The sequence below is a fragment of the Petaurus breviceps genome, unplaced genomic scaffold (genome assembly GCF_028583685.1).
Source record: "Petaurus breviceps papuanus isolate PSGF00001 unplaced genomic scaffold, PetGlider_PUasm1.0 90701, whole genome shotgun sequence".
Lineage (NCBI taxonomy): Eukaryota > Metazoa > Chordata > Mammalia > Diprotodontia > Petauridae > Petaurus > Petaurus breviceps.
The window spans coordinates 4,129,830-4,154,461 of record NW_027187316.1 but is presented as its reverse complement, the minus strand read 5'-3'; the positions used below and the strand labels follow the sequence as shown (position 1 = coordinate 4,154,461).

At 40.4% G+C, this 24,632-nt stretch overlaps 1 protein-coding gene across 3 annotated transcripts in view; it reads right to left on the bottom strand.

Moving 5' to 3' along the window:
* The window catches only part of RCAN2 (regulator of calcineurin 2), a 407,956-nt gene that overhangs the window by 363,076 nt on the left and 20,248 nt on the right, over positions 1-24,632 (bottom strand). Inside the window, exon 1 of one of the 3 annotated variants that reach the window (XM_069065827.1) lies at positions 11,085-11,452. The exons of 1 other annotated variant lie outside the window; for it this stretch is intronic. The gene's annotated coding sequence lies outside the window, so the exon portion shown is untranslated. Of the gene's footprint in view, positions 1-11,084; positions 11,453-24,632 lie in introns of those variants that run through there. One more of the 3 variants, XM_069065825.1, reaches the window with a different exon arrangement.

Below are 24,632 nucleotides of genomic sequence, written 5' to 3'. Positions count from 1 at the left end.
CTCTCTCTCTCTCTCTCTCTCTCTCTCTCTCTCTCTCTCTCTCTCTCACACACACACACACACACACACACACACACACACACACACACACACCAGGTCATTTTCAAAGAGGAGCTGGAATCTCCAAAAAAACTAACCAAGGTTAAAAAAAAAAGACCAAGCTCAAAGTCTTCACACTTAAGAATTTTAACCACCAATCAGTAATAAGCAGCCATTAGTCATTTTCAGTGTGTATTATGCTGTACTAATTCTTAGAGGTACAAAGAAAAGCAAAACCAGTCCCTGCCTTCAAGAAACTTCTATTCTAATGAAAAGACTTTCTATGAATAAGCATGTACATACCAGATACAGAGAGAGTAGATGGAAAGTAAGCTTCTTTAAACTTTAAGTCAGTAGGTCAGTTAATGAGGATTTAAAAACTGTTTTCTATGTCCCAAGCACTGTGCTAAACTGGAGATACAAAGGATAACAACAGTCCCCAAACACAAGAATCTCATATTCTAATAGAATGACTCATAGAAAGATCAGTGAAAAAGAGATTGGAGAAGTGGGGGGACTGAAGGGTTCCTGAAATCACATCACCTCATGGCTGTCTAACCTTTTAATCACAGAATTCAATATGGTAAAGACCAGAGAGATCACCTTGCTCTAAAAAATGAATCCTCAACAATTTCTCCAACAAAAGTCCTATCTGAAGCTCTCCAGTGACCAAGAACCCATTCACTCTCCTGCCTGCTTCCTGGCCATTGTTCTGTTAGATAAGAATTGTAAAGGAATTGAGTAAATCCCAAACTGAGCATTTGGTATAATGGACCAAAAAAAAAAAATCAGCTTCAGAGTCAAGAAGGCTTGGGTCCAGTTCTCTATATACTTGCTCTGGACACTTATCTTCTCCATGGTCCAGATAATTCTCTAGGGCCACAAGTTGTAGAGCAGGTGTTGATCTGCATAGAAGAGAGAATTTCTTTGAAAGGAGTTTCCTAAATCAATATAACTACAAGTCTGCTCCCCTCTCACCATCTCTGCAAAATGTAAAACTAGCACAGGCCAGGATATGATCCCCTGACTGCTTATGGATCACACATTTTCAAAACAGCTCATGTAAAAGGTGTGTCTAAGCGTACAGGTAGAATGTGACTATGACAGTCAGCATAGGGAGTTTGCATTTATTTCTAAGGCAAAGCTCAAAACAAGGATGACTTGAGTATATTACAGAACCACCTAATTTCAGAGGTGAAAGGAACCTTAAAGATAATCTTGTCCAAGTTCCTCATTTGACAGATGAAACCAAAGCCCAGAATGAAATGACTTGCCCAGGGCCATACACAAGGGGGAGACTATAATCTATACCTGCATAAATCAAATACACTATAAGTCCCTCTGGGCACATGTTGAACAGAAGTTTTCCTAACCTTTACCTGTTCTAATTTCAGAGCAGTCCTAGGGATGCTGATTTGGGCCAAGAAAGCAAGATCTGCCAAAGAACCTGGCTCAGTCTCCCTTCATCCCCTGATGTCAATATGCCCAAGTTAGATCTCAACATCACTGTTCAGAGACTTTGATCATCCCAGAACTGGAATGGAACTTCCCATAATGATTCCAGAGGAGAATGAGACCTTGACACTTGTACCTCCTGGGAAAAATAAAACTGAACCAAGTTCTAGAGTCCTGACAAGGAATCCAGAACAGTTCTATGCGTTACCAAAGTGCCAACAAGCAGACATGCTTGTAGTCCACCTTCATCCTCCAGACTTTGCTACCATGCCATGGCTGCCTGCTCCCACTGTTCTCTCTGCCCCCCACCAGTGAGTTCCTCCTGGAACCTGTATTTTAAGGAAGGCTCCAGAGCAGCTGTACATTCTCCCAATTTAACCCCCATGCCTCAGTGGGTATATTCCTGTTCCTTACTCTCCAGCTCCCATTAGAAAGTAAGCTCCTAGAGGGCAGGAACTGCTCTTCTTTTTATGTATATTTGTATCTCCAGAGCTTAGTACACTGTGTGACCCACAGTAAGTGTTCAATAAATGCTTGTTGATTTGTCTACCAAAGTTAAAAACTGACAGATTATAACAGCTCACATTTATGAAGTGCTTTTTTTTGCCTTTTGGAGGGCAGTTGGGGTTAAGTAACTTGCCCAAGGTCACACAGCTAGTTTTTTTGTGTGGGTGTTAAGTGTCTGAGGCTGGAACCGAACTCAGGTCCTCCTAACTTGGGGGCCGGTGCTTTTACTCACTGCGCCACCAAGCCTCCCCATGAAGAGCTTTAAGGTTTGCAAATTATTTACATCCAGAATATCATTTCAGTCTCACAAAAATCCTATGAATTAGATGTTATTACCCTTCTTTTACAGATGAGGAAACTGAGGCTCAGAAAGTGACATAACCAGTATTTAATGTACAATTTGAACCCAGATCTTCATTACCCCAAGTCCTGCCCTACTTTCATTAGTCCAGGCCACCACCTTAATGTCACTTTGTCAAACTACAGCATTTAATTATTAAACAACAGTTCTGAGGATGACTGTTGAACAAAATTAAATATTGCAAAATAGACCAGGTAGTAAAATGAGTGCTACTGAATATCATTCCTGGCTAAAATGTAAATAGTATGCCTTAGGTTGTGACTTTGTCACTGTGAAAGCCTGAATACTATTAGTGTCTTCTGCAGGAGACACATTTAGCATATTCATGAAATGTGGCCCTGTTTGCACTTACCTTGTCAAGGCAAAAAGATTAGTTGTTCTAGTTATTAGTTCTCTCCAGTAAATGAAGATGTTTTTGAACTCGCACATGTAGATGTTTCCATTTTCCATTTCAAAGATCAACAAACCCTGTAATCAGTCAACTAAATTTTCTTAATCCTTATCCTTAACAGAAATGTAAACAGAACCCAGATTCAGGAATAGTAAGGCTGGGTAGATTAGGTGTCTGCCCTTTTTATGGGTGTGTTTTCCTTTGTGTCTATGACTGTCTTTCTCTTTCTGACTATGAATGTGTTTGTGCCTAAATGCGGGTGTTCCCTTGGAGGATCTTGTGGACCATACTGAGCTGCCAAGCCAGCTGAGGTCTTGGGCACAGAGAACAGTAAAGAAATTTTGTTGTGATGTATCCTTGGCACCAGCTCAGTGAAGCCTGGGTTCTCTGGCAAAACTTTCTAAGGCATTTGTTCTCCTAGGGTACGTCAGGTTAGGGTCTAGAGGCTCCATCAGAAATCCCAGGATTGTAACGCTACTGCAGCCACTAACCAGATAAAGTTTGTTCGTTGGTTTCAATCAACCAATCAACAAACATATTGAGCACCAATGATGTTCCTGGCACTGTGGTAGGTGCTGGGGTGGGAGGGAAATGATAGAGAGAAGGACAAAAATGAAACTTAGGGAGTTTTCATTTTATTTAACATTCACAATATATCAAGACATCTGATTGAGTCAATCAATTTAATTTCACAGCTAGCTCGTTCAGTGTAGAATAAATTAACATTCAAATGAGGTGGGGTTTTTTTTTGTCCGAATTGACAAATCAATTTAATAATAATGGTCTATCTGGTAGCCTTATAGTGTAAGGTTATTGACCTACCCCCCCCCCCCAAATAAAGCAGTTATTGCAAAAGTAACCCTCGGTTTAGTCAACAAATTATAGTTTCTACTATTACAACCCTCACAAAGTCATAGATAGAACACTAAAGTAATACTTTAACTAAGATGGTTTGGTACATGTTAGAAACAGCATATTTGCAGAAGAACAATATATCCAAATAAAAGGATCACTCAATTTAGAGTTACAGTTTAAACCTTAGCTCTCCTATTTACTTGAGTGACTTCAGACAAATTATTTTATTTCTCTGGTCCTCAGTTCTCTCCTCTGTAAAATTAGGGGGTTGGACTAGATCCCTTTCAATTAATTAGAAAGCATTTATGAAATGTCTGCTACTTACCAGACACATAGCGAGGGTGCTAGGGATACAAATAGAGCAAATGAAAGAGTCTCTACTTAAATGGAGTTTATATTCTCATGGGACAGACAACTGTGACATATATAATAAGCATATACAGAATAAACATAAAGAAAATAAATACTTTGATATTATGTCCATTTGTAGATAAAGGAAATTCTCTGAGTATGATAATATTATAAGCCCTGTGCAGCTATGCAGAACCAATTACAGTCAGTCAGAACCAAGTATTACAAATTTTGAGTTAGACTGGTGATAGAATAAATAAAAGAGTGACCCCGTGGGAGATGGGGGTGGGCAGGCAGAATAATGATGAAATACTCAAACTTTCACAGGAGGAATGATTTAGAGCTGGGAGGCACCTCCAACCCCCTCATTTTACAAATGAGTATGCTGAGACACAGAGAAGGTAACTTGCTTGCCTAGAGTCACGACTTGTAAAAGGATTAGGATTCAAATTCAGGTTCTCTGACTTCAAATCTAGCACAAGCATTAGTTTGCCTTGATAGACCCGAAAGGATGAAAAAGGTAGAACTAATGCCCACACATTCATCCACCCAGAACATCTTACCACCTGTTCTGCCCTCCAGCCTTGGGAACAGTTAGCAAATCAACAAGACTGATGTTTCTGGAGAGGGTGCGACATTTGACTGTCACATCGCTCTGTTCACTATTCTTTGGACTTCTGAAACTAAAAGTCCCTTCCCTAATCACCATTCCCCTCACTATGTATTGTCTCATCCTATTAGAATGCAACCTTCTCAAAGGCAGGGATTGTCTCATTTTTGTATTTCTATTACCAGATCTATAACACAGTAACAGGCAAATAATGGGAGCTTATTTTTTTTCCCCATTCATTTCATTCATGCATTCCTACTTAGGCAGGACTTTATTCTTCCCATCTCAAATCAGAGCTAATGGTCCTAATAGTTCAAGTGTACTTAACTGGCTCAGTGAATTTGGGCAGATCTGCTCTGGCCATTTGCCAACTGCTTGTCTGACAATCTGCAGGCTTCTGCATAGACACTGTAATATTAATGTTCTCTGAAATTCAGTAATAAAATCATTAGGCAATAACTACCCAGTCCATGGGGTCATGGAGAGTGGGACAGAACTGAACAAAAACACACACAATAACAATGCTGAATACCTCGATTCAGACATTCTAGAGTTCAGGGAAGCCTTCAAAGGTCCTTGCTTTCTGCCTGGGTTTTTGTCACCTGCTAGGGACATCTCCAGAGCTATAGTTTGCTCTGATTGGCAATATATGCCAGTTCCAATATATGCCCACATCAATGAGGTGTTTCAGAACCAGGGAAGAATTAGGGCCACCTCTGTCCCAGGAACACTGTGATGTGGACCCCATTCAACCAACTCAAAGTTGTTTTCCCTTCTCGTCTGGTTCTTTGAACATTGATCTAAGTTTACTCAGACCCCCCAAACTTTACTTGTTTCCTCCAGTTTGGTCTAATATGATGGCCTGACCTGTTCAGGCCTCTGAATTCACAATGCCCTCACATCCAGGGATGTTCTGGGGCCAACAAGAGTCACTGTTGTTGTTTTTTTTTTAATGTGATCATGTACACTTCAGAAATCTGAAAAACAATGTTAATAATGCAGACTAGACTTACAAATTCCCTTTTTATTTATTTATTTTTGTTTTCCAGAGAACCTGTTGTTAAACATCAGCAAAACCCAGCTCACATCCCATTTTTCTCTACTCACTAATTAACGTCTTGGGTTAGGACCCGTCTGTTGCCAATATGTCCATGCTGTTCACCATATCCAAGGCTCTGACCTCATTTTTACTGCTGGGCCTTCTAGTCCAACGCTTCCCAACTGGAGAATAGTGATACAATCTTCTCTTATATTTGAGGAAAATGAAGGATAAAGAAGAGAAGTGCTATTTAGTTAGTCCATCAATCAATTATTGAATGCCTGCTGTATCCCAGAGGCAGCAGGGTGTCAAAGTGGTTAGAGCACTGGGCTTGGAATCAGGAAGCCTCATCTTCCTGAGTTCAAATCTGTCTTCCAATACTTACTAACTGTGTGACCCTGGGCAAGTCACTTACCCCTGTTTGTCTCAGTTTGTTTCCTCATCTGCAAAATGATCTGGAGAAAGGCAAATCACTCTAATATCTTTGCCAAGAAAACCCCAAATGGGGCCATGGAGAGACAGGCGTGACTGGAAAAATGACCGAACACTATATGCCAGGCACTGCAAAAAGTGCTCGGGATTAAAAAAAGAGGCAAAAAACAATCCCTGACCTCAAGGAGTTCACAATCTAATAGCGGAGACAAGCAAATAAATAAGTACAAATAAGCTACATACAGGATAAACAGAAAATAAGAGAGGGAAAGTGCTGGAATTAACAGGAATTGGGATAGGCTTCTTGTAGAATATGGGATTTTAGTTAAGACTTAAAGGAAACCAAGGAAGCCAGAAGATGGAAATTAGGAGAGAGAGCTTTCCAGGCATAGGGGGCAGCCCCAGATAATGCCTGGAGCTGAGAGATGGAGCATCTTGTTCATGGGACAGCTGGGAAGTCAGTATTCACTGGATCTAAGAACAGATGTCGAGGATTAAGGTATAAGAAAGATTGGAGGGAGTGGGGGGTGGCTAGATTATGAAAGTCTTTGAACACCAACAAAAGTTTCTGCATCTGATCCTGGAGATAAGAGGGAACCATTGGAATGTATTGAGTAGTGAGGGCGAGGAGGGTACAAGTGAAAAAAATGAATAGATCTGAGCTCCAATCCTGATTCTAACAACAATCAGTTGAATGATTTCATAATGGATTTGGCATCTTAGAATCTGTGTTCAAATTCCAAATTCTACCTGTATGACCTTGGCAGATTATTTCACCTTGATCTATAAAATGAGAGGGTTAGACTAGACCAGGGGTGAGGAACTTGTGGCCTCGAGGTCACATGGGGCCCTCTAATTCCTCATGTGAAGCCTTTTGACTGAACCCAAACTTCACAGACCAAATCCCCTTAATAAAAAGATTTGTTCTGTAAAACTTGAACTTAGTCAAAAGGCTGCACCCAAGGACCTAGAAGGCCATACGTGGCCTTGAGGCCAAAGTTCCCCACCCCTGCACTAAACCAAGATCTTTTCAAGTTCTAAGACATCTGTGATCTCTGATTCATTTAACTTCTGTCATTTAACTTCTCTGAAACTCAGTTTCCTCATCTGCACACTGGGGGAACAAGACCACCTATGGTACTTATCTCACAGGTTTATTATGTTACAAACAGATAGTATGCAGAATGTTCCAAAAGTCTTTGTGAAATTAAGACTTTGCGGACAACTTGTACATAAAATGAAATGACTTATGATCTTTAAAGAGTTCTAGTAATGTTAGCTATTAATATTGTTATTACTATCTCACAGGGTTGTTATGAAAAAGGTAACTTGTAAATGTATAGATACTATAGAAATAGGAATTACTCTCATGAAGTACCTGATAAATGAATTTTTTTGTGGCATAACTCCTTTTTCTGATGGGCAGAGAGATTTTTTGTGAACATTTTGAAGTTTGGGAAGTTGAGCTTAGGCTATTTTGGGAAATGCCTCCCCCCCAATTTTTTAACCTCCAGAGAGTGCTCTTCACAGTCACTCACTTTAGTTATTTTTTTTAAGACACTGAAAAATAGCTTCTGTTCAGTTTCCATGTGTAAAAACAAAAATGACCCATCTTAGGTCATTCAGATCATGCCAGGGGGCACCTGATGGCCAGTAAAATAAGTTGATAGGGTAAGTAAATAGTTAAAGTTTGACAAGTATTAAAAAAGACTGTTCCTAAAGACATAAAATGTATCAGAAAGGGGGAGAACAAGGAGAAAAAAAAACAACAAAAATCCAACATTTTATCCCATCTGCTACAAGGATAAACCCAACTAAAATCACTAACTTTAGACAATATTGTTGCTTTACTGTGTTCTGGACCAATTAATAAACTAAATTAAAAGGATTCAAGGCATATGTGTGTACGTATACACACACACACAGAGTGAATTGACTATCGTGTAGTCCATACAATAGCTCACATTTATATAGCACTTTCAAATTGCATTCCTTCATTGCATCCTTAAAACAATCCTGAGAAAGATATAGTGCGAGTTTTAATATCTCTCCATTTAACAGACAGGGAAACTGATTAAACAGATTAAAGTGACTTGCTCAAGGTTAATAAAGGGCAGAGTCAGGATTGGAGAATTCAGGTCTTGTGACTTCAAATTCTGGTGTTCTTGCTAGGATGCTGAGATAATGGATCTAGGGCTAGAAGGGTTGGTGGAGCCTTCTACTCCAATCCCTTTGTTTTATATATGAGGAAATTGGGATAGGAGTGCTTAAGTCACTTGTTCAAGGTTAAGTTAGTGGTTGGAGGCAGAACTGAAGTCCAAGTAGAGCTCTCTTTCCAAAGCACCATGTTGCCTGCTACATCAATACAACTTTGGTTTTAACAGCTGTGATGGTCCTTGGCAGTACTTTAAAGGAATATTAGTTCCAAAATCCTCTTTCTATAGCTTTCTCTCCATAGGTCAAATACTTTTTGCTCATTTGACTGCCCCAAACTCCTTACTTGCAGGGCACTACTGAGACCCACTTTCCCTAATCAGCACCCAGACCTCCAAAATCACCCCTTTCTCCTTCTCCCTCAACACAGTCAGTGTCTGAACCTCTTTCATTTATCCAGGCATCTTTGAGAACCAAGGACGACCACCAACAGCATCCTTGAAAAATATATGTAAAAAACTAGATCACACAAAGTTGCTTAAGACAGACAACAGCTTCATAGATGAATTTGTATTTTTAATTCCCCTGAATTTGTATTTTTAAAGTGAAACATGGAGACATTAAGGTAACACAAAGGAATGAATCTCTAAAGGTAAACTGACTTAAGAGACCAGGTGGGATATACATTTAAGGAGTGTCCTTCTCAGGAATACTTAAGCGTTTGGGCTCAGGAGTGCCAAGCTCCAAGAAATTTGCTTGTTTGGAGCGGTAGAATAGAGAAACAGAAAAGAGAAGAATAAAAAAATGACAACTTTAAGGAAAGCGAAAATTGGCCTAAATAATGAGAACAAATAGATTTGCAATGCATGCGCATCTCTTTGCCTGATTAGGCAGGTGTTTTTAAAAGGAGCAGGATGAGTACTTGTAAATGACAGTGCTCCCGAGGCATCATTTATGTTCGTCAATTTTCACTCAAAGATAAATCAGTAAATTCTCCCATAATCTAAGGCAGGGAATTAAGCTCTGAAAGAACCAATGGAGCAAAGGCTCAGAAAGTCCACCTACAACAACCCTATCTGATTCTGGAAATGTTTGTCTCAAATAGCCCCCGTAGACCCAAATAGTGCTTTGCACACAGTGGGCTCCTGGTAAATAAACCTTGACTTGATCTGCTTTCAATATGAAACTCATATACTGTGTAAAACATAAGCTAACAGGGCCCAGTGATTGGCAATGCTTGATACAATGGCTTTAAGATAAAGACGGTCAATAAATAGGGTCTGAAATCCTGCCAAGTATCCACCACCACTGGAGAGCCATCCTCCATGTGCTTCTCCCTCAAGCATATTTCCAAGCCCTGTGCATTTCTAACTTCATAATGCCCTCAAGCTGGGGCTGTTTAGCAAGTCAGCACGAAGTATCTTTTGCCTTTTTTTGTTGCATAATTTTAGATCAGATATAAAGGAAGAGGATGAAGTTGCTGGATTATGATGCTGCTAACTATCCTACTTTCCCTAAATGGTGTTTAACCCTCTGATATGTTCATTTAAGTCAAGTCCTGCCTGCAGATATAGAGGTTTGGATCAGGTGTCTTTCAAAACCTCTGCTATCTATTAGCTGTGGGTCCTTAGGCAAGTGACTAAACCTCTCTGAGCATGTTTCTTCTGTAAAAAGAATTATTTGGGCTGGATGATCTTTAAAGTCCTTTCCAGGTCTAAATCCTATGATCTCTATGAGTCTTCCAGTACCACAGGAATGAGATACCGTTTTTATGCTTTATTTTTTGAGTAGATATCAGGAGACTTTTTTTTCCTTCAGTAAACTAAAATAACAGGAAAGCTTTAAAACAAATCCTTGCTAGAAAAATCATAAAATGCATGTTTAACCCCTTCTTTACCACCACCACCCCCCCATTGGCACTGCAACTGATGCTTAAACTGCCCAATGCACCATATCAGAAAAGGTCCAAACCAGCAGGCTCCATGAACTCTGGCTTTATTCTTTTGCGATGAAGAAAAGAAACTGCATGCCTTGGAAAATGAATCATTAACTCGAAAGTCCAACAGAGCTGCCCTGGAAACCAAAGCGATGTAAGAAAGTGATGGTATCTCTCGGGCAAGTTGAGATTTTCCTGTTCCCTCCTGTGACTTCTAAAGCGAAGCATCCCACAATCCTGGGCCAAGCAGACACAGAACAGTCTAGTTCTTTCACTTTACAAACGTGAAGTTATTTTTAGATGACCCAAGCTAGCTAATTCCCCTCAAGGCAATTTCCCAGCTAGCTCAGCCACCAGGCAACAAGTCGCCCCCTTCCCCAACACTCATATCCTCCTACCCCTGGGCCTGGAGAGGGGTTCTCCAAATTTCTTTCTTCTAGGTGCCCCAGCCCTAAGCCCCATTTGCGGGTCCCCACTTTCGGGTGCATGGTTTTCCTTCCTCTATTCCACTTATCCACCTGCTGCTACTGCTTGACCTCAGCTACTTAACGCGAAACCCACGGAATTCTTGGGAATGGGTTCATTCGAACTCTCAACGCCACGGAGATGCAACCCACCAGATCCCTGCGGAAACGCCTCAGTTAGAGTGAAGGAGGAGGGGGGAAAGGAGGGGGAACAACCCTCAATACAACTACTGCCCACTGCCCGACTAAACATAAAGCCCCCCCCCCCAATTCATTTCCTTCTAGCCCCAACCTACACAATGAACCCTTCCCCCATTTACTCCCCCCTCTCGCCTCAAAAAACTGGGAAGGCGCTCACTCCCAGACCTAACCACCCCCCAACCTTACGGGACCAGGGCGGACAGAGCGCTCTCCCCCACCTTCCCCACCGCCGGTCAGGCGCATGTGTTAGGTGGGGTGATTCAGGGACTGGCTCTGTTACGTAACTGACCTGCCGAATGTCCGAAATGCCTCCGAGGAGGGCAGCGGGTCGGGGTCCGGAGGGTGGCTCCGCTTAGTTGGACTGAGCTGGGCAGGGCAATATGCAGTTGCCCCGAACGCAGCGAAATGGATAGTGGGAGTCGGACTCCTCAGGACGGTGCAGGGTCTTCCTCACCTGCCCCTGCTGATGTGTGTCCGCGTGTGTGGAAGTGTGCAAACGGGTGTGAGTGCCGGTGGTGCGGAGGTGTGTTTCAAGAGTGTCCACAGCGCCCAACCTGCCTTCTTGGCCCGCAGCAACTGAAAGGCTGCCTAGCTCTCTTCCTCGCTCTCCCTCCTCCCTCCCTCCCTCTCTCTTCTTCTTTCTCCCTCCCTTGTCTCCCCCACCCCCCCGCCCCAACCTCCACTGCTGTCACCCGGGACAAAGCTGTTCCAGGGAGGGGCACAGCAGGACACAGAGGAGCCGCGATGGGCTCCAACTCATCAAGCCAGCCTCCAATCATACCGGAGGAAATCCAAAGCTTCAGGGCTCGGCTCTCCTTTCGGTCTCCCCACCTCTACCACCTTTACTTGTATTCCCCCCACATACACAGCCTACAACTTCCAATCAACCCCAGTACTACAGCCCCAACATGCTGGTGCATTCAGCACCCCGACCCAAATACCCCTCCCCATACTTCTTTCCCCTCTCAGAGACCCTCAATCTTTCTGTCGCCCTGGTTTGCCCCTGCAAAAGATGAAGAAAAGATTGACTGACTTTCGCCTGGGTCTCACTGTCACAGAGAGGATAGGACTATGGCTTGAATGATAGCAAATGAGAGTGGAGAGGGGAGACTAATGCTTTTGATTGGTAACAAAGGTCTGGATGGAGGACAGGTAGGGGTGAAGAGAAGTAGTTGGGTATTAGTTGAAAAAGAAGGCTTGAGAAGGGAAGTGATAAAAAGGCATACAGAGCCTGTGACTGTTTTTGACAGACAGATAAGATGATTGAGACAGTTATGACTGAGAGGCAATGACGAACTCTGAAGAATTGTGTGTTACAGAAAAAGGCGAAATTGGCTGGGGATGGGTTTCAAGGTATAAAATAAAGGAGACAGAGAGAGACAGACAGAGAGAGACAGACAGACAGACAGACAGACAGACAGAGATTGTTAGAGTTTTAATCCACCTTGAAGGAGATTCATAGGATTTAGAACTGAAAGGCATCTTCTCTATGGGGTTCTTAACCTTTCTTGTATCTTGGACCCTTTTGGCAATTAGGTAAAATCTACAAACTTCTCAGAATAATAATTTGTTTCCTGTATTTATAATTTAAGGAACTGCTAAATTTCTGTTAGAGGTTAGTGAAAATAAAGATGTAACTTTTTTTTCCCAACCCAAGTTCACAGAACCCCCTGAAATCTACTCATGAATCCCTTAGGGGTCTGTGGAAATAGGGTTAAGGACCTCTGCTTTAGATCATCTAATTCAATAACCTTCATTCATTTAATAAGCATTATTAAGCACCTGATGTATACTGGCACTTTGCTGGGAGCAGGGCAAAGAAGTAGAGGAAAACTGGGACAAAAAACAAAAGATTCCCTGACTTCAAGTAGTTTGCACTCTGCTGGAGAAAAAGAAAATGTACCTAGATAAGTTTATACATAATATATAAAGAGTAGATAGAGATTTCTGGGACATGTGACCAACACAACTTTCTCCAGTCCTCATGATCTCCCAAACTTCTCCAAAATATGAATTATTCACAACTGGTAAAGCAATTACAGTTCTCTCCTAAGTCTAAAACACCAAGATTTCTAATGAAGTAACAACCTGTTCTACTAACTACAGAAAAGGCTAATCCCAAATCCTGAACAAACTAACTCAACAATACTTTCAACACCACCCCTTATACATTAGCAGGACTGCATAACAAGATCCAAACAGCTGTGCTCTGGGAGCCACTCAGCAATCCCTTTGCTGCTGCTGTAGTCTTTACCAGTACACTTTTAACCTTGCCCTCACTTCACCATTCTGAGGCAATAAGCAACAAAAATTAACTCTGCTCCCTGCCACATCTTGTATGGAAGAAGTAGAGGTAAAGGAAGACAGATAGTACACTCAGCTCAGGGTGGCAGCCAGACAGCATGCTGTTCTAAAGCAATGATGAACCAGAGAATTAATGAGGATAGGAAACTGGAGGATAGTACCAGTGCTGGGATTGGGGTAAGGGGTACTCCAGCAGGTCTGAAGGAAAGTAGACTGGCATTCTCCTGAGGTCAGTTTTGTTCATCTCTGCTTCCCCCTAGAAGTCACTTGGGGCAGAGACTGAGGTCAGTGAAAAGTGAATTCCCCAGATTAGGAGGAGGCTGAAACAGCTTTGAGGTCTAGCCCTTAGGGGAAAAGTGAGTGAAAGTATAAGGAAAAGAGATTGAGAAAAAGAAAAAATATATTGCTAAAGATTCAGGAGAAAGAAAACTCAAAGCATAAGCAGATAAAGAAGCATGAAATATATTTATAAGAAGAGAAGATACCCTCCAGGACATCTAAATAACTCCAAATATCTCTAAATCTATATTGCAAAAGAAAGGAAAATGAATCAATACTTGATGAGATAAAGGACCCTGTGGATTCTCAAGAGGTCATAGAACCACAACAAGATAGTTTTGACTGGTTTAAGAAAGAAGTAAGAATTGTGAAATCAGAATTTATGACCATAGCAAATATAATCAACAGAATAGAAACACTTGAATCTACAGGGGCAAACCTCATCAAAGAAACCAGAGAATAAACAAGGGATTATGAATACAAATATACAGAAGTTTTTCTAGGAGATCAATCCAGAAGAAGAGAAGCAAAAGGCAATAATGTTAAAAGAAAATATGAATGCTATACAAGCAAAATATATTGACCTTGAGGACATCATACATAAGAACAAACCACATGTTATAGGTCTTCCAGAAGAACATGACAAGTCAAAAAACCAGAATACCAAAATGTAAGAAATAGCACAAGAGAAAACTACTCAGAACTTCTGAATACAGAAAACAAGATGTCAAAGAAAATAATCTGCAGATTGCCTTCAGAAAAAAAACAAAACAAACAAAAAAACCCCCTCTATGCATCAAACTTAGACACATGGTGGTTAAAGCTAACAACTACAATGACAAAAAAACAACACATCCTGCAAGTGAACAAGAGAAAGAAGTACAGATATAAAGGAAAGGAAATTGAAATAATGATAACAGAAGACTAGTCTACACCCACAAGAAACTGCTGAAGGAAACAGAATAAAATCTTCCAAAGAACAAAACAGTTTAAGATGTAACTTATGGTTACAATGCTCTGCAAACCAGAGCCTAAGCATCAATGATAAACAATAGGCATTCAATAAGAGAATTATTTGAAACATTCCTACAGAGAAAACCAGATGTGAGCAGACTTTTCACTTTGCAAATCCCCAGACAACAGAAACACAAGAAAGGTAAACAAATACAGCAATTAAGGCACAAATGATGAAATAAATTAACTCAGAAAAAAGGAAAAAGGGGAGAACAAGAAAAAGAAAGATATCCATGGAGTGAAAATCAAAAGCAAAACCAGAGGGATTATTAAACCATTTCTTTCTAAAAGCGCACGAGGAAACAAGGCTGAAGAAATAATGGTGAAGGTTTCAGGCTTGAAACACCATGGATTAAATCTCATAATCAATGAATCAATGGTTTGGATTCTGTGGCACCAGGGAAATATAAAACTGAAGAATGGGAGGGAATATAAAAGGAGAAAGGAGAAAAAGAAGAATGCAATGTGGAGTGTATACTAATCAAGTCAATGGGGAAAATGATTGGAAAATAATTTCTATAGTCCCTACTGGAGAATGGATGAAGTGGCAAAGGGAGAAATTGAAATAGGTGGAAAGAAAAGAGGAAATTCTGATTCAGTAGTGGGAAGCAATCACACTGAAGAACACTCCCATGGGAGGCAAAAGATTCTATAATGGGATGTGGAGATAATGAGTGAAATCTGCAGGAATTTGTTATTTAGAGAGATCACTACCTCTGGGAGAATATTATGCCCCTATGGAAAGCAGCCTTCCTGAGAGGGGAATCAGTGCTACTGGGGGCAACAATCATTCAGAAGGGTGGGAGAGCATGAGATTCCATGGCAAATGGAGGGAAAATTTATCATGAGGAAAATAGGAGGTAGTAAAGAATGGTACAATCAGGGACGCAAGAAAATCTCTAACATGGGGCTGCATTTGCTTTGAGTTTTCTTACTCTTGAATCTTTAGTAATTTCTATCTTTTTTTCCTTATATTCTACTTTCACTCACTTTCCTTTACCTTTGATGGCAGGTTCCAACCAAGGGCTAAACCTCAAAGCTGTTTCAACCTCTTCCTAATCTGAGGAATTCACTTTTCACTGACCTCAGTCACTGTCCCAAGTAACTTCTAGGGTAATGGAAATGGGACAAAACTGTCCCCAGCTGAATGCCAGTCCCCTTTTCTTTAGGCCTAGTGTAGCTGCCCTGGCTCCACTCTCTTCATTAGTTGTCTTCTATACTCTCTGCTCTGTCTCCGCCAGGTATTGATACTTCTAAAAGTGAGGCACAAAAAAAGAGGGGAAGGGCAATATCTACACGACAGTAAGATAAACAGTAAAGATTTATATAGTTCCTACTTTGTACTAGAAACTATGCTCCTTGTTTGTTTTACATTATCTTATTAGATTGTTACAATAACCATGAGAAGGTGTTATAATCACATGTTACAGTTCAAAAAACTGAGGCAAAAAAGGGGAGAGGGAGAAGTGACTTGCCCAGAATCACACAGCTAGTAAGTGTTTAAGGCCTGATTTGAACTCAAGTCTTCCAGACTCCTGGTCCTGTGCACTGAGTCACCTGGCTGACTCATCAACAATAACATAGAAACTTTAAAAGAGGGAAGCCAAAAATAGGCTTCTCAGAAGCTTTAATTCCATGAGGAATATACAGACTAAAAAAAGAATAAATAAGTAGAAGGATCATGAATCAAATAATAATAAAAGTCTAGAATAGATGGGAAGAGAAGAGAATTAAATGAAAAGAATAAGGTAAAAATCCTTTTTCGAAAAAGTTTCAGAAAAAATTTTTTTTAAGCAAATAGTAATTTTTAGGGTAGTAGCAATCACAATAATGGGGAAGATATCAAGAAATGTCTACTGCAAGAGAAGAGACTTGCTCCTAACCAATGGAATTAATTTTATCTATGAGGAAACAGGCCAAGAAATATTAAGTAGCGTGCGCAAGTTGACAAAAGGAATAAGTGACAGAAACAGACTTATATCCCTGGCCCTCCCAGGGCTCCCACCCCTTTATGATGCCTCTAAGTTTTTCTGTGTTGGAAGAAAAGTTACTGAAGACACAGAAAAAAACTGCCTTAGGATGACATTGACAAAGACAGGCTATGCATAAAAGAAGAGGATATCATTGACTCTGATTTAGGAGAATGCTGTAAACACTAAAAGTGAAGGCTGTATTTTAGGACAAGAATACAGGCCTAGTATAACCAACAGTATTAGCAGATTAATTTTTTTAAACGAATGGTCTCATCTTTCTGAGGGCTTAAAAGGCCCCCTTTTGTCTCTTTTTCACATTCTTACTGCATTGTCTCATGATAATAAAGTTTATATATTGGCATTTGGCTAATGGCACAATAAAACAAATTCAATGCCTTGAAGCAATTCATAGAACATATTTCCATAATGTATTCCTCACTGTTAACAAAAAAAAAAACGAGGGGGCTGGATTAGATGATCTCCAAGGGCCCTTCCAGCTATTAATTTCTATGATTCTATGACAAAAAAAGACCTCAATGTTATTCCTGTTTTCCTATATAGTAATAGAACTATTGAATTTTTAGAGCTGGAAGAAACTTTAGAAAAATAAAGTAGTCTAGTCCCTTAACTCCACAGCTGAACAAACAGAGACCTGTCATATAACTACTTCGTACCAGAATCAGGATTAGAACCCAAGTCCCCAGACTTTTTCTACTGCATTTCATTTTAATTCAAATACTTGACTATGCCTTTAAGCCCAAAATACTCTGATGTTCATTAAATACCCAGTAACAGGCTTCAGCCTAAGCCTCTGTTGCTCATAGTTTGGGTTTTAATGGCTCAGATTAAGTCTTAAAGATTAAGATTAAATAGCAACTGTTTTGTGTTCTGACCAGAAACTCTGAGGGTCTCCCCCTCAGAGATTGATATTTTTGTGATGGTAAACCAGGTCATCTTTTGTCTCAATTCTTACCTATCCCTTAGTATTGAGTGGGCATTGCTTCAGACAAACTGAGACCCGGAAAAGACTTTCATTGAGAAAGGCCAAGGTTGATGACTGTATCCTGTGCCAGAGTCAGTCCTCTTGAAATCTGTCCTGCCACAGGACAGGACTATGATGAGGTGGAGGAGAGAATGAGGCCAATTACTTTGCACGGCTCTGCCTCACTTAAATCCAATTCACAAGCAAGTCAAGACATCACCCTCATGATGTCATTGGTCCTCTTTGAGAATGAAAGCTGAATGACAACAAGATAGCCTGGGTCGGCTAGGTGGCACATCGGAGAACCAGACCTGGAGTCAGGAAGACTCATCTTCCTGAGTTCAAATCTGGCCTAAGACACTTACTAGCTGTGTGACCCTGGGCAAGTCACTTCACCCTGTTTGCCTCAGTGTACTCATCTGTAAAATGATCTGGAGAAGGAAATGGCAAACCACTCCAGTATCTTTGCCACAAAATTCCCAAATAGGGGCGTGAAGAGAAAGACACACAAAGGACTGAGCAACAAAAGAGGTTAAAGTATTCATTCAATGTCACACAGCAAAAGATAGGATTCAGATCTAGATATTCAGACTCCAAATCTAGTAGAGAACACAATGCATAGAGTTGGCATTTGATAAATGATTATTGATGAATTAATTTGTGAGGAACTCAGGCTTTCTGAGGGTTTGAAAGGCCCTTTCTTTTCTCTTCTTTTCACTTTTTTACTGCCTTGTCTCATGATAATAACATTTAAATATTGACATTTGACTAATGGGACAATCAAATGCAATATCTTGAAGTAATTCATAAAATATTTCTATAATTTATTCAATAGATATTTATATAGTACCTATTGTGTACAAAGAACTGTGCTAAGCACTACAGGGAATGCAAGAATACACTGTCTGCTCTCAGGCTTCTTATAATCTAGTGCAAGAAATAAGGCAAGAATACCATTAAATATAGGACAAATCAGAATATGTGCTCTAAAAAAGGCAAACATGTTATTGGGTTTCAGAGGAGGAAGAGATTGTATTTATTTTAGTAAACAGTACATTTCAATACATCTCAAATTTCAGAACAATCCCTAAAGATTTGAATTAGTTATGAATTCATGTGTGAAAATGCATATTTCTTAGGTTAGAAATCAATGTCATATATCCATTAATGAATGAACTGGATGAGGAGAAAAGAGGCTGAAACAGACTGATCACTATCCATAAAGTGGCTCCTTCTATGAGTAAAATGTATTTTGCTATATGATATTTCATTTTAAATCATGGTAAGCTGAGTAAGAGCTTGAATGGAAGAGAAAAATGAATCTTGGAAAATTTTAGATTCAATTTGCGTTTTCATTTTTTTCCTGGGATGCAGAGCAGGGGAAGTGATTGATTGTAGGCAGAAGTTTCTCCGGTAGCCTATTACCCTTGAGACTTGCTGTTAAACAAGGATATTCCATCTCCTTCTTTTCATGGCTAAACCCTTTGAGAAGGTAATATATGATGGGTGTCTCCACTTCTTTTTCTCTCACTCCCTTCAGATTTCTCTGCAGCATGGCTTTTTATTTCATCATTCAGTGGCGATTGCTCTCTACTAAATTAACAGTGATTTCTCAGTTGCCAAATCTGCAGCCTTCTCTCAATACTCATTCTTCTTGAGGTCTCTAACCTTGGGCATTGTAGATCACCCTCCTCCTGGAAATGATTTTCTCTAGATTTTCCTGACAATGTATGTTTCTCTTGGTACTCTTTTGAATTGTTTGTTGATTTGACTGCTCCCTGTCACGTTCACCCAGGTGGCACTCAATTCTGTAGTTGTTCTTCAAGGCTCTGTCCTGGACCTTCTTCTCCTGTGCCTCTCTGCTATTTCACAAGGTGATTTCATTAACTCTCATGGATTCAATTATCATCTTTATAGAGATGATTCTCAGATCTATTTATTTAGTCTTAAAATCTACTTTCATATCTTGCTATCTGCCTATTGGACATCTCAAGCTGGATGTCCCATACATATCTCAAACTAACTATGTTCAATATAGAACTCATTATCATTTCCCTTAAATCTTATCCTCTTGAAAACCTATGTTTTACCGCTAAGGGTGACACCACCATTCCAGTTACCCTGGCTCACCACATGAGTGTCATCTTGATGATGCTGAAGACCCTGTGGATTCTCAAGAGCACACAGTCACACCATATGCCTCACTTGTACTCCTCCCACACTGAGTTAAGCTTTAATAGCTTAAAACTGCACTAAGACTTTGGGACACCTTCTTTGTATATGTAACAAATTATTAAACTATACATCTCTTTCTGCCCAGGTGTTCAGTCTCCTTATTCTCATTTGAGCACTAGGCTACTTCTCATTGTTGCTGCCATCAACACTGCCTGCCACTTTTGTTTCTTGTGGGGCTGCTGCTGCTGCTCCACTGTGCTCCTGGATAGTCACCACCCCAGTATCGACAGACCTCTCTGTCTTCCTAAGGTGCCCTGGGCTGGAAAAATTATTCACTGTTTTTCTTGACTTTCCCTATGAGGACTGAATTTGCCCCACTTTCTAGGTTGTTGTAGAGGGGGCGTAGAGGGAGAGTTAAGCAAAAATGTTCATTTCTACTCCACCATCTTGTTTCTGTCCTGCTGTTTCCAAGATTGATAGGTTTTGTTTATTTAGAGATCATGCTTTCTTTTAATGTTATTGCATTTTGCTTCTCTTTTCCTAGATTATTCTTCCTTTCTATGTATTTGCATTCACAATCCATTGTTTTCTCTTCTGTTTCTTTGGTGAGATTTACCACAGTGGATTCTGGTTTTTCTGTTCTTTTAATTATTTCTGTTGTTCTGGTCATAAATTCTGATTTCACAATTATTTCTTAAACCCTTTGGTTCATTTTCTCTTGTCTTCCAATATTAATTTATAGATGTCTGGACTCTTTTACCTGATCTAGAAGCCATATTCTCTTCTGTTAATAATATCTCCTCTCTTGGTTTATTTGCTTGTGCTCAAGAGTTTTCTTCATCTTTGATCTTTTGTAATTTCAGACTTTTCTCCCCTTATATTACCTGATAGATAGCTCACTTTCATATTCTTCCTCCTTTGATGGAATTTTCCTTGGGGGTTAGTCCTCAAAGTTACTACAACCTCCTCTCACATTGAGCAATTCACTTGGATTTCCACCCCAAATGACTTTTGATGGGATAGAACTGACTCTAGCTAGATGCTAGTCCTTTTTGCATCAGGCCTGGTAGATGTACTCATTCTGGTGCCCTGTCTCTACTTCCCTAAATCCCTTGGTTTCTTGAGTACCAGTGTAGTGCAAATCCTTGCATGAGGTAGTGCCAGCCAGACAAAACTTCTTTGCCTTTTATTTTCCTGAGGGCAAGGGAAGATGTGGGGAGGAAGAATCATGTTCAATCAATCAGCAAATGTTTTTAAGTGTCTACTATGTTCCAGGCATTGTGCTAAGCACTGAGTTGTATTGCAAGCCTATCATAGGCCAGCTGGTACAGACCGTGCAATGTTTGGTGGTGACTGGTTTTTAGAGGAGGTTACTGAGTGAGTGTGCTAGGAATTAGGAAGTTTTTATTTCATTGGAGATATGTCTCAGAATGTGGAAACAGCTGATATTGCTTTACCTCTTGCACAAGATTCTTATTTTGTAGAGATTTGAGAGGTCATGGAGTTCAGAGAAAATGTTTAATCCTCTGTATTGTTGGTCAATCAGATGTATTTTCAATATACCCACACAGCCCTATTTCTCAAATTTATAGTGGCTCAAATACTCTTAGAATCAAAGATTTAGAGCAAAGAGGGACCTCAGGGGCCATATTGTATTCTTTTAAATTCTTTTATTCTTCTTTAATTGGTTCCCTATCCCATCTCCCCCTCCCCCGCAAACCAAAAGCTTTCACAAACCTCTTCTTCTATCCTCAAGACTGGAATAAAATCTGCCTCCCATAGCCCTGTCTCAACTTAAGGACTTTACCTACTACTTCACTGAGAAAATTGAGGTCATTCAAAGTAAATTCCCTCTTTCCCTCTTTCCCCCTTCTCTTCATCTTAAAACACCTTGACATAACCCCTACTTTCTTTCTTTTTCACAATCATTGGCAATGAGATGGCCAAAACTAACTCCTCTATAATTCTATAACTTCTCATCTTCTTGAACTGCTTGTCCCCACTGTCTTCCCCTACTCCTCACTAATCTTCAGCCTCTATCCTACTGGCTCCTTCCCTACTGCCTTCAAAGATGCCCAAGTATACCACATCCTCAAAAATGCACCTCAAAATACTAACTAAGGGCGGGGAACCTGCGACCTGCGACCATGTGTTTCCCCACCTTTTCAGTAAACCTACAATCCCCTCAAGTTGTCATACTATATCCCTTCTCCCTTTTTAATTCAAGTTCCTAGAAGCTACCTGAACTTGCTTCATTGGATTTCCTCTCCTCTCGTTCCCTTGTAGTCTATCTTTTGACTTCATCACTCAATTGTAATTGCTATCTCCAAAATTGGTGCTGGTCTTTAAATGACCGTATGTGATGGCATTTTCTCAGTCCTAATCCATCTCAACTTTATACACTATATTTGGCAATGATGATCACTTTCACATCTTGTATAGTCTATCCTTGCTTACTCTATATCTTCTCCTGATTCTCTTACTTGTCTATCTTCCTCTCAGTCTCCTTTGCAGAGTCATCATCCTGATCACACTGCCTTAACGGTGAATGTACTAAGATCCCTACTCTATATATATTCTTTCTCTTGGTAACCTTATAGCTCCCATGGGCTTATCACCTCTAAGCCAAGGATTCTCAGATATACATATTCTTTCTTTTTTATTTTATTTTTTGGAGGGGGGGGAAGGCAGGGAAATTGGGGTTAAGTGACTTGCCCAAGGTCACACGGCTAGTAAGCATGTTAAGTGTCTGAGGCTGCATCTGAACTCGGGTCCTCCTGACTCCAGGGTTGGTGCTGTAGGTGTCACCTAGCTGTTCCCAGATACACATATTCAGCCAACATTTCTCCCTTCAACTTCAATCCCATATGAACAATTGCCTATTGGACATTTCAGAGTGTCCCCAGGGACATCATGTCCAAAACAAAGCTCATTATCCCAACCCCTCCCCTAGAAGCACTGCTCTTTTAAAGTTCCCTATTTCTGCCAAAGATATCACCATTCTTCAAGTTTCCTAAGTTTGTGACTCTGGTTTCTACCTCCACAACATCTCATATCCCCTCCCTTTACATAATTGGTATGACCTTAATTCAGGCCCTGCAGCAGCAAGCACCCCAGCATCCCCAGGGTGGCTGCCAACACAGGTTCTTACATCTGCTTTGCTAAAGGAAAGCAACTCAAAATGGGTTAACAAGCTTACTTTAATCAGTCAAACATGTATCGTATACCTAGTTCAGGGGAAAAAGGTCAGCACCCTGAACTTCAGAGTATACAGACAGAATTATCAAGACAGAGAAACAGATCAAGACAGAAACGGATCAAGAAATTGTCCAACCATTACATCCATACAAAATCACAGTTACCATCAACATCTCAGTTTTTCAAAGCCGGGGGGCCTCTCAACAATGGCTTCCCAGAGCCTCATCTAATCAAATCACACAACACTTCTCAAAGTGAGCCCCAAAACAAAGCCTCACATCAGGGCTTATATAGCCTTCTCCTGGCTCAGAGAATGTAACAACCTTCTTGACCCACTGGCCAATCACAAAGTATCTCCTGAAAAACAAGCCTCCCACCACAAGCTCCAGGTGCACTTAAGCCTAGGGGCAGGGAAGATCTTAAAAATTTACATTCCTATTACAGGCCCCTATCACCTCTCACCTAGATTATTTCAACAGCATCCTAATTGGCCTCCTTGCCTCAAATGACTTGACTTTTTGGTAAATCCTCCACATCATTCCCAAAATTATTTTTCTTAAGCATAGATGAATCAAGTCTCTCTTACTCAGTGAGAACCAGTAACTCCCCATTGCCTCTAACACAAAATATAAAGTCTTCTGTTTACATTTTAAAGCTCCATACAGCCTTGTCCCAAGCTCTCTTTCCAGGCTCATTGTACTCCTGCACCCAGTAATCTAACCAAACTGTTCTTCACTCTGTCCCTCACAGACTGCACTAGCTCATCTATTCACTCTGTGCTTTTAAAATAAACAAATGAAATCAAAGGATATCTGAATTTCAAGATGCAACAAGAACAAAATTACAAACATTTCTCCCCCAACAACTACATAGTATGCTCTCCCTATATCACCTCTGGCCCTGGGGAGAGTGGGTTCAGACCCTGCAGTTTCAATGTACCATTCACTTCCAAATAATTCACTAATTCACATCCCAAAGCTCCATGGTGGAGGGCTGGATCAGTCTGCATCTCTGCTATTGCTGGACTGGGGCCTGGGAAGTCACTGAGGACTTTGATACTCACCATCTGGCTTCCAGCAAATCCCGGCATGGAATCCACAAGGTCATAACCAGTGCCAGAGTCCTTCACCTAAAAGAGGCAAAAATAAGCACAGAGGCTGGCTGCCCTTGGAAGGGGAGGGTCCGAGGCAGCGGTATATTCAGAAATGTTTAACAACTGACTCCCTGGAGGGAAAAAAATATGTATAATGACACTTTCAAGTTGAATATATAATAAATATATTTAATATACATTGTTAATATACATTTTCTCCATCATTTTCTGAAGTCTAGACCAGTGGTGTCAAACTCAAATGAAAACAAGGACTGCTAATCCACATATAAGGATCTATGCTGGTTGCATATTGACTTCACTTTAAAATGTAGTATAATCTATGTTTTGTTATATTTGTGTTTATTTTATTAAATATTTCCCAATTACATTTTAATCTGATTTGGGCTGGCTCATTTGACACCTCTAATCTAGACAACCAACAAAACTTAAAAAATCGAGCGCTAATTAGTAGCATTTGCTGATTTCCAAAGTATAAATGACTACGGTGAAAATTTAACAATAGGCTCTAATCCATTTGATAGACTTGAGCACACTCTTAGTCTGAGACTTCCTCTTATTGCAATCTTCCAGGAAAGAACCTAGTTAGGAAAAAAAAAAACCTTACTAATCCATCCCTCTTTTCATTGTGCCACACTGCCTCAATGGGTCCCTGAGCTTATCATCAGTGTGGCTTTCCCTTCATTCTTACAGGTCACAGCTCATCCACATCCACTTATTCTGGTCCATTCTAGTTGAGTTTCAAGAGGACTTTCTTCATATCCCACACAGTGGTTATTATAGTGCTTCCCTTCTATTCCA